Source organism: Corapipo altera, unplaced genomic scaffold, assembly GCF_003945725.1.
Source record: "Corapipo altera isolate COAL_440 unplaced genomic scaffold, ASM394572v1 22b, whole genome shotgun sequence".
NCBI classification, from domain to species: domain Eukaryota; kingdom Metazoa; phylum Chordata; class Aves; order Passeriformes; family Pipridae; genus Corapipo; species Corapipo altera.
In genome coordinates, this window is record NW_020884876.1 from 16,389,744 (window position 1) to 16,400,264 (window position 10,521).

A 10,521-nucleotide genomic window follows, 5' to 3' on the forward strand; every position below is an offset into this window, starting at 1 on the left:
GAGTAAAGAAAGAAGGAGAAAAAGAAAAGGAGAGTGAGGAAAGAAAAGTACTTAACGGTGCACACGGTGCACATGGTGCAGGTTGGAACAGGAGGTGAAAAGGAGAGAGCGCTCATATGGACCCTCCTGTATTTATACTGTTTGGTTTTCCCTCCCACACAGGATATCCAGTCATGGACCACTCAGTGCCTTCCAGGCCACAGGGAAGTGTGCCGTAGCCATCACAGGCTCCAGGGGCGTGGTGTGGGTGGGCTACAGTCCGGCCTTCCTTGACTGACAGCCCTGCTATATTCAGTGATACCGTATACTCTGCATGAGCACAGCCGTGTTGGCTGCAGCCCTTCCGGCTCTCCACGTGCTCTCTGGGGCCTGGCCCTGTTGGCTGCAGGCCATGTGCTCTCAGCAGGCCTTAGGCCCCTTCCCCACACACACATACTCACTCACAGTGAGTTGGATCCAAGCCGTATCAATAATTCAGTTAGATTTGAATCCAATATCTTACACATAATGCAAGAGCTTTCATATCATCTGACTTTGGGCACCAAACTAAAAAGCTAAGTGAGTTAAGTATTTTTTCTAGTGGTTTTCTAGTCATTTGAGATATTTATTGTACTATTAAGGAACCTACAAGAAATATTCCTTGGATTAACATCTAAAGGATGTTAATCCTTTAAAGGATGTTAATCCCTCTCTCTAGTTTGCTTGTAGAGGGAACCTAGGGAGAATAACCACCTGTCTTATCTTGGTAGTTATGACATCTCCCAGTCTAGCCAGAGAAAACAAAACACTGTGCATCGTGTCTGCAGCTCCTCACTCAGATTAGCTAGGAAACACATTATTCACCTCTGTTCCACTAGTTGTCAGTATTCAGAATTAAAATGGTCTCCACTTCCTGGGGTAATACGAATAAAACAGAAAAAACTGCAAATGTCATATCTGAATGTGACAATCTCTGTTAATTCAAAAGGCCTATGTTTCATGCTTATATTAATAACCTATTTATAATCCCTTACGATGAGAATAAACTCCATCAGAAACAACAGGAGGGCTCTCAGTTGCAAATGCAAGAAACACCTTTCCATAAACTTTTTATAAACGAGTTATTTAAAGTAGCAAATTATCTCTGATTCTAAACATACTTAAGAATAGTAAGAAAGCTGTCAATGTACATGAATTATATTTCTCAACTCTTATGCCATTACAGTGATTGCATTGGTTTTCTTTTAACTTTCATATATTTAAAAGACCACAAACCAGATTTGTTTCTTTGTTAGTAGTTACTGAGTAGATCTTGTTGAGCTGTCATGGTTTCACCCCAGCCAGCAGCCAAGCCCCCACAGCCACTCGCTTACTCCCCCACCAGCAGGATTAGGAAGAGAATTGAAAGGGTAAAAGGCAGAAAACTTGTGGGTTGAGATAAAGATAATTTAATAGGGGAAGTAAAAGCTGCACACACAAGTAAAGAAAAATAAGGAATTAATTCACTGCTCTCCATGGGCAGGTGGGTGTTCAGTCATCTCCAGAAGAGCAGGGCCCCATCACAGGTAATGATTACTTGGGAACACAAACACCATCCCCCCCTTTCTCCTTCTTCCCTCCATTTTATATACTGAACATTATGTCATATGGTATGGAATATCCCTTTGGTCAGTTTGGGTCACATGTCCTGGCTGTGTCTCCTCCCTGTCTCCCACGCATCCCCAACTTCCTTGCCAGCGTGGCAGCATGAAAAGCAGACAAGGCCTTGTCTCTGTGCAAGCACTGCTCAGCAGTAACAAAAACATCACTGTATTATCAATCCAGTGTTCAACATAAATCCAAAACACAGCCCCATACCAGCCGCTCTACTCCAGCCAAACCCATCATGCTGAGCCCACAATGTTTCAGGATGATAGGCTCAAATTAAATTTACCAAAATCACTTAGACCAACAATTGATAGTGTGAAGACATCTCCAGTTCAAAAGTTAACACTGGAAAGGGTTGACCACACTGATATTTTATGGGGAGGTAAGAATAGGATGCTTGAAGGTATTGAGGGATTAATTGCAGGGTTTCTGCAGAAAGTGGAAAGCCTACTCTTTCGTGCATTGCTGATTTTGCTCAATAAAATTTATATTTTAATCTACAGGGGAGTTCATGTTGTTCAGTTAGAGCATCAGCAGATATTCCAGAAAGTGTTTGGTTTACTAACACGACTATCCTGGCATCATTTTCTTTTCATGTAATAAAATCTAATTTTTTTGCCTTGAAATACCAGAGCAATCACATTGGACTTGTTCTTAAATGTTATAATATGTGGTCAAATCAACCCTTGGACTGTCCTAGAGGCACAGTTCTAAGCCCCTTTTTTATTTGTGCTTTCCATTTGTTCCTATGAAACAACCATTTTGCATAAATGTCAACAGACTCCCTGAAAATGTGCTCATCTTCATATGAGAAATGTAAGGCATGCTGTGTCGCTCACTCTCTCTCTTTCCCCTCTTCATGCAGAAAGGGAGTCAGTGTAAATATTTTACATGTCAATATTTTTACTTATTTGCATACACTCACATTTTTCTTTGATTATTATTAATACATGTACTTACATACATTAAAATATTTACATGTATGTGTTTTTACATGCCATGTAAGTGTAGAGTGAAACTCAAATTTGTTAGCTGGTATGTTGGGATTAGAGGTAGCCTCTCTGAAATATCCTCTCCTATTTCTTCTTGTTCTTTCCATTTGGTTTAAGTCTATGCTTTGCCCTTCACTCCTTCAACCCTTCCTCCATTAGACTACCCCGTGTCACTTTTCTCTCCCTTTTTTTGGTCTTGACACTCACAAGCTTTCATATCTCCTTCTTAATGTTCTCTCATCACCCTGTGTGTAAAACAAATTGAGTTCTCTGTGGCATGGCACAGTCAGGGCACAAACTTTAACAGTATAATTTAAAAAAGGTTCAGAACGGTACTGCGAAAAACTATGCTTGAAAACTCAAAGCTACTGTTCTCATTAACAAGATGCTTTTTCTGAACCAACTGAGAGAGAAAACGTCAGTGGATCTTTATAATCAAAGGTGCAGAAACATTAGGTGGAAAATGCAACTGAAATAGCAAAATGTTGAAATTTGTTCTGGAATTCCAAGATGTCAGTACTCTGCTCTGACAGAACTCAAGTTAGTGGAAGTTTTGACATAGACTTTAATGGTAGAAGTCCTTGGTTCACTGTCTATGTCTAAAACTAATGTCTAACTTTTTTTTGGTCTTTTTGACAAGGCTATAAAAACATATTACCTGCTGTCTGGCCGTGGCATATATATATGCTATTTGCATTAGAATGGCTCCCTGTCAAAGTCCATACAGTGCATTTTGTGCAGTTTATGACTTCAGCTTTGGGCAAGGATATGACACTTTCAAAAGCATAACATGTGGGACACTTCCAGTTTTCATTAACAAAATTAAACAGCTTTCACTGGTTTGAATCCGTTACTTCATTTCTAAATTTCAGTAGCTGAACATGAGGAAAACATACTTGTCTAAACTGGTATAGCTTATCCTGAAAGCACAACATGACAGCTAGAAGGCAGACTACCTGTGGTTAAATCAGAAATGACATGTGAATGCACTCAGTGATTAAGACACCAAACTTAAGGAGGTTTTATTTTAAATCCCTAGTTTCTTCACTGAAATAAACAGGCATCCTAACCCTGCAGCTTCAACAAAAAGAAAAAAAAAGTAACACTGTGGTGACTCTTTTCTGTACTCAAAGAGGTCCTCTGGATATTTTTCACTTCATGTGCTCTATATGCAGCGAGAGGGAAAGTGAGATAACATACCCCACAAGCTTGCATGTGACTGTGACATTCATCAGAGCTGTTACATTTGATGACAGCTGAAAGGTGTGAAGCCATCTAATTGTGCAGGCCAGTGAATCCCCTTGTCATCACTGTAAACCTGATTGGACCTATATCAGAAGCACTGCAGCTTTAGCACATGCAGCGGCTTGATACACCGATACTGCTAACATGTGCAGGGTTAATGGCAGCTGCTCTCTCATTTGCTTCCTGATGCAGCATTGTTTATAGATTAAGGAGTAAAGGTAGGGTTTAGATAGTTTATTTGGGGGTATTGTATTTAATGTTTTTCTGGTTTTCTTGGTTTTATTAGTTTGTTCACTATTTTGTTTAAGCTAACATGAGGAAACTGGTAAAATATACTTCTGTGTATCACAAAGAAATTAAGAGTTGTTGCTATTAGGACTTTTCACTCCACGTTCACTAGTCTGGAGTACTACAACATGATTCTGTATTAACAGTTAAACTATCCAAGAAGATATTTAAATGCACACTGTCAATATTTTTATCTAACTTAGATGATGGTTAAAATATTTGCTGAATCCAAAGAAGGACAAAGGCTCATTTTAACATCTGATTTAGCTCTGTGTGTGATGACCTCCTGACTTTACTAAATCAAGCATAAATATCTCATTGACTGCAATGAAGGCACTATTCATCCTGCTTATATCACTACAGTACAGCAAAATATACTCATTTTTTGACAGATTCTTTATACAGTTTCATCCTTCCACAGTTAATGTCAGAACTGAACTCCTTCTGTATAAGATGATACAAAGTGTTCATTCCTCTGGAAATTTCATCATATCATACAAATTTAATCCAGCAGTACCATTGCATGATCCTACACATACAATTTCTTCCTAAGAAGATGTGAATGTAAAACAAGATAGAACATTCTGCAGGGTCTCAAGCAGCCCACAGGGAGCTGCAGCATAAGCCAGACACACTGGCAGCCCAAGGCCTCAAAAACACCTTTTCATCTCTAATCCCTGCTGTGCCATCCTTCCTTAGAAATTTCAATTACTACATTGTCTGTCCTGTCTTAAATCAAAATCCACTGGGCTTCATTCAGATATGTTCTATCAGGTGAACAAACTTTAGCAAGCAAAATATTTCAATCTGCAGAAAAATTAAAACATGGGGTTCAGGTAGGGTACAGCACACACTAAGGAACCGCTGGTACCTGAGGACCCATACAGACAGAGAATCTCTGCTGCTGTGCCCGCCCTTCCCTTTCAAGTTCTGCAAGGCCAAGGGGGCCTCTAAGTGTTGACATTTGTTTTCCTCTTCTGATCTACATCTCTTCCTGAATTCATATTTTTTATACCTCCAAGCACTAACCAGGACATCTGAAGAGTAAAGCGAGAACAGTATTAGCCAGATATACTGAACTCCTACATAAGGGCATTAAATAACATCCCTTTGGAGCTTATTTTAAAATGTCTTGGAAAAATCTTTGAAATATCTCATAGAGAGAGAACGAAGATGACGTGTGACTTCAAATAACCAACACAATCTTCTTTTTTTCTTTCTAGGGTTGCTCCTAAACATTTTGAGATAATTAATAGTTGTTATTGTCAGGTTATAGGAAGAAAGGACACACACACAGAAAAGAGTAATGGAAGTTCATCACCTACTCAGTTGAAGCAGCTTAAAACTCTACTGAATTAAAGACACTAAAAATGTCAATTTGAAATAAAGTAAGTTTTAAACATGAGAGCTTTGGGGTTTTTTTATTTTTATGCAATCCTCATTTCTAGTTTGTATTGGAATGTTTGATTTTTATGGTAAGAAATAGTGCTTTTAGTATGTCTGCATATGTCTACAATCATCATTGTGCATTTACCAAAAAGAAAAGAGGTGCAGTTAAAATTGAATTTTGAATTTAAGCAACAACTTCCACTATGTTTAAAATGTGGAACACTACAAAAACTTCCCATAATGTTAAACCTAAAATGAAAACTTTCCTGTCCTTATGTAACACCCTAGGTTCTTATTATGAGCTCATAGAAGGGGGTTCACATTAAAAATATATAAGGCTCCCAAAACTCATCCAATGGATCCATTAAAATGGGCCTTCAGTTCTTTTATACCTTGAGACCGCCCACAGGAGAGATGTTACGACACCTCTCAGGGGGTCAAAATAACACACTTTATTGGCAAACTTTAGAAAATAAGGGAACTTGACACATTTAATCAACAGCAAACATGGTGTTGGACTAAAAGTTCCAGGGTCAGGGCAGATGGGGCAGCACTCCTGGTGTGCCAGTGACTGAGAGCTGCACCAGTGGTGCACTGGTGGCTCAAGGCTTACGGTCAGGCAGTGCAGCATTCTGATTTGGCAGAAGTTGTCCTGCCTCGTCCCTACCCAGGATTGTTTTAAGCCATTTATAACTATTTAATAACTTTTTCCAGTCCCTCACACCTTAATGTCATGAAATCTATCAGATATGTTTTTCCTAGGGCAAGTATCTAATTTTCAGTTTCATTCACGTACACCTGGAGGAACAGTATTGCAAGAAACAAAACCAGCAGTTCCCACTTGACCATAGGAGAGCTGGAGGGAAAAAAAATTGACTATTTCTGCTTTTTAAGAAAATGACTTAATACAGGATTCAGAAAATAAAATTATGTATGCAGTTGAGCTTGCTAAATACTATTTATCAAATGCGTTACTCACTAAATTTGTCATTTTTTATTGACTAATTTATTCAACAAATACTTCTTACGATAGTCAACCAATTCTGCAGCAGTCAAAATACTATTTGTTAAATTATTTGATAAATAATGACATTATTATTTAAATTCCTTAGTTAACTGTATTTATTTATTTATTTATTTATTTTCAGCCAGCTGCAATCTCTGCCACGGAGTAAAGCTGCCTAAATGCAAATTGATGATGCACATTAAATGCTAACAGACAGCACAGACAGTGCTGTGTTTTACATCAGTTTTAATTCTTCTTTAAAAAAATTGTTAAAGAATAATTTTTACTTGTTCTTCCTTTTAATTGTTCTTTAATTGTGTTTGTTTCCTCTAGTCCTTCCTTCCTTAGTCTTTTTTTTCTTTCCAACTTACCATGTAATTTTCTAGACGATAATGATTTTTTTTATAAAGTTCATATCCAGGAGGTGACTTGCTACCATTTTTGAGAAATGCTTTTCACTCACAATCTTTAATTATTTGTAAATATTTAATTGTAATTTAACTACTTGGATATGACTTCATAAAAACAGAATTCTGAGAATTAATGTTATTTGTGTACTAGAGAACAATCTTAGCTATGCTTCAGTCATTGCTGTGACTGAGAAAGAGGGAATTCATGGTGCAAGGACAGGAAAAGAGACTATTTTGCAATTAGGAAAAATTTAGTATAGACAACTAGACAGAAACCTTGTCCATGAACAGGATGCTTAGCAAGTGGAACATGAATTATCATTAATCTTGTCTTCTTCCTTTTCTATATGTCTAGTATGAGATATCTGGAACTGCATTTGTAGAATTAGTGAGTATTCATGACTGCATCCAAATGTAACCAGAATCAATTTTGAACATGTGCAGCACTGCAGAATTATTAACCTATCAAGGGGGAAAAAATTAAAAAAAAAAAAAAAAACCACAAAAACAAACCAAACCAACCAAAAAAAAAAAGGCAAAATACACCCCCCCAAAAAACAAACACACACACTCCCCCCAAAAAAAAATCCCCAAAAGTACTACATGCCTACAACACAAGGGTAGGTTTATCAAATTAAGTGTGGAAAGTTTAGATGCCACTTGATAGTTTTGGCCTTTGTCAATAGATGCCTCAGTTTTCCCTTCTTGAAAAGAAGCTGTCAATGTTCCTATGTGCTTGGATACTATGCAATAAATTTACAATATTTATAAAGAGCTGACATCCATGAAAATCAACACAATACTTAGATATTGTTTTCTTTAGGACAAAACCTTCATAGAAGTGATAAATAACATTTGCAAACAATGAAAGAACAGATTTTGGCATATGAGATGTATCTTCAAGGAAAAATGTTCTAAACAAAGCCAAAGTTATTTCAAATGTATTTGATTCACAACCTATTTTTTCCTGTGTGAGTAGGAAGATGATCTCATATAATTAGCAAACACAGAAAATCTCACGCAACCGTCTTCTCATAGCAGATGCTATTTTATTATATAAAATAAATAATACAAAATAAAACCTCGCAGTTTATGTGAATACCTAAAGCACACACATAATTCATGATGTTACTTCTTTAGCACTCTAAATATGGTGTTACCCTTGGTGCAGGGCGCAAATGGTATCCCTACTCCAACACCTTACTCCACAGAAGCACCAAGTCCCAAATTATCCCTACTTAAAAGCCTCACTCTGAGTGACTAAGCTCTTGGTAGAATCTGGCTCTTGATAAATAACTAGACTGTTAATGATTCAGCTGCATGTAACTACAATCCGCATCTGATATATATATATCTATCACTTATAACTCACCTAACAGTCGTGATGGTAGTTTTAAGGATAAAAGGAACTGCATTAACTGAAAATAAGGAGATGTTTAACAAAGTTTCCAATAATATGATTTAACATCCTAAGTGGTTCTTAGAGATAACTTAGAAACCAAAGTAATCTACAACTGTAGTATGATTTATTTACGTGCTTTCAGTGTCTTTTGATTATTGTTAAACATAAATAACAATTTTAATTCAGCAAGATAAAAGACTTTAATTCTGTAGTATATTTGTTCTTTATGAGTTGCTTATCTGTAGTTTAATGAAAAGAACACCTTAACAAATCTGAGCTGCAGTATGCCTGGCTGGCTTGTCTCGGGTGTGGAGGATAACATACCTTGTCTTTTTTCCTGTCCTTTTTTCCAGCATAATGGCCAGACAGAATTGATGCTTCAACTCCTGATCTTCTCTGAGTCTGCATGCTGTTCCAAAGATGTAGAGTAAGGGGCAGTACACTGGTAAAGCTATAGCGAGGGAGAGACATTGTGCGGAGGGACAGTGCTGCACCCCACTGTAAGGTGTGAGTTTGTGCACGGCCTTGTAGACAAATGAGCTCTAGGAGGCATCACCTTCCACATGACCCATGGTTCATCCCAGCCATACAGCTGTATGCCTCAACATGTTCTCGCTCTGGTGTTCCTATGCATATTTTCCATATTTTATGCAGTCTTTGATCTGTACAGGCAAGTTATGACAAGAGAGGGAGAAAAAAAATGAGCAATTATACCAAGAAAAAAAAATTACAAAGATATGTGCTAATTTCCTTGATGGTAGTTTGCTGTTTCAAACATAAGGCAAAGTAAGGGTCTTACTCTACATGTTTTGAAGTACCCTGCACTGCAACCTAAGTACATGCCCAATTCTGCTACCCTACACTGATATGAATCAGTGGCAATTGTCCTGATAAATGAGATGTCTCCAGATTTACTTCAGTAAACAAGGAGAACAGAACTTGAAGTTGAGGGTAGTCACCATCTTGTAGGAACAGAGCCAAAGCCTGAGCACTTCCACAGCTGAAGGAAGGAGACAAAGCATATGCTGCCTTGTATGAACTAAATGTCACTTGTCTTCTAAAGCTGTTTTTACTGTAAGGTTGCTATTACTTGTTTCCCCACAGTCCCCAGAGTAACTATAAAAATTTAATTTCTACTCTAAATATTTAAATCCCTGTCAGACCTGTTAACATTTTGAAGAGTAAACACAAAGGAGCCATGTGATTGTTCTGCACTGCTCTGGGCCCTTGTGGAAGGCTGCATCAGCTATCTTGCTTTTTGGGTTATAGATATTTCTTAGTAATTTCAAATATGTGTTCTGGGATAATTTAATTGTTCTAAGGGTACTGGAGTGTTATTTCCTGCATGGAAGTTTTTTGGGGTTTGTTTGGTTTTTATAAATTGAAACATTTATGAATCAGGGAGCATCACCTCATCAAGCAGTGAGACTTCTACAAACATTCTCAGTGTTTAAACTGGCATCAGTTTAATTATTAGCATTTGTACTATACATTGCCTTTTTCTTTTCCTCAGTTGTGGTTAAAATTAAACATAAAAATAAAATCTTTCGCAGATCACTGGAAGTTGGAATTTGCTAACAGTCACTACAATCATTGTGTAATTGATCTTGCACAGTGAGATCTTACAAGTGGATTCAGAAGTTCTCATCCATATAACAGTACCATTGTGCTGATACAAAAGTATGTGAAGACATGGTGTTGATCATAAAGATCTTATAGTCTAAATGAAAATAAATATGACAAAAAATGGTAAACAAACAAAAAATTGTCAATCTGAATGTTCATCTTGACAAGAAAATACCAATTTCCAAATTAAATATAGCCCAAATGAATCCAGATCCAGATGTTTCTGTATTCCGGAAAACTTAAAGCCATTTCCATAGTTGCATTTTCGTATAAAAAAAATTACATAATTTGTTGTATCAGATGAATAATGAATACCTTTAGTGCTAATAATATTCTGTTTTCCTTCTCAGAAAATCTGCATGGTTTAATATTTTTTCTTCATGCAATTTGTTGGCTTAGTTAATTATAAAGCAAACAGTCTGAAAACACCACAGCTGAAAGTCATGAACATTGCTTTAAGTGTTTTCAAATTGATCTCAGACCACTCTTATCGAGCACATTAGCATAATATTAGTGCCATAGGCAGGCAATATGTGT

The 10,521-nt window shown here is 37.1% G+C and overlaps 1 long non-coding RNA gene across 1 annotated transcript; it reads left to right on the forward strand.

The window, feature by feature from the left end:
• Positions 1 to 207: 207 nt before the first annotated feature.
• Positions 208 to 9,353, forward strand: LOC113943794. The gene is made up of 3 exons (XR_003526455.1): positions 208 to 558; positions 5,375 to 5,539; positions 8,712 to 9,353. It is a non-coding gene; the product is annotated as an uncharacterized LOC113943794 (long non-coding RNA).
• Positions 9,354 to 10,521: the final 1,168 nt, after the last annotated feature.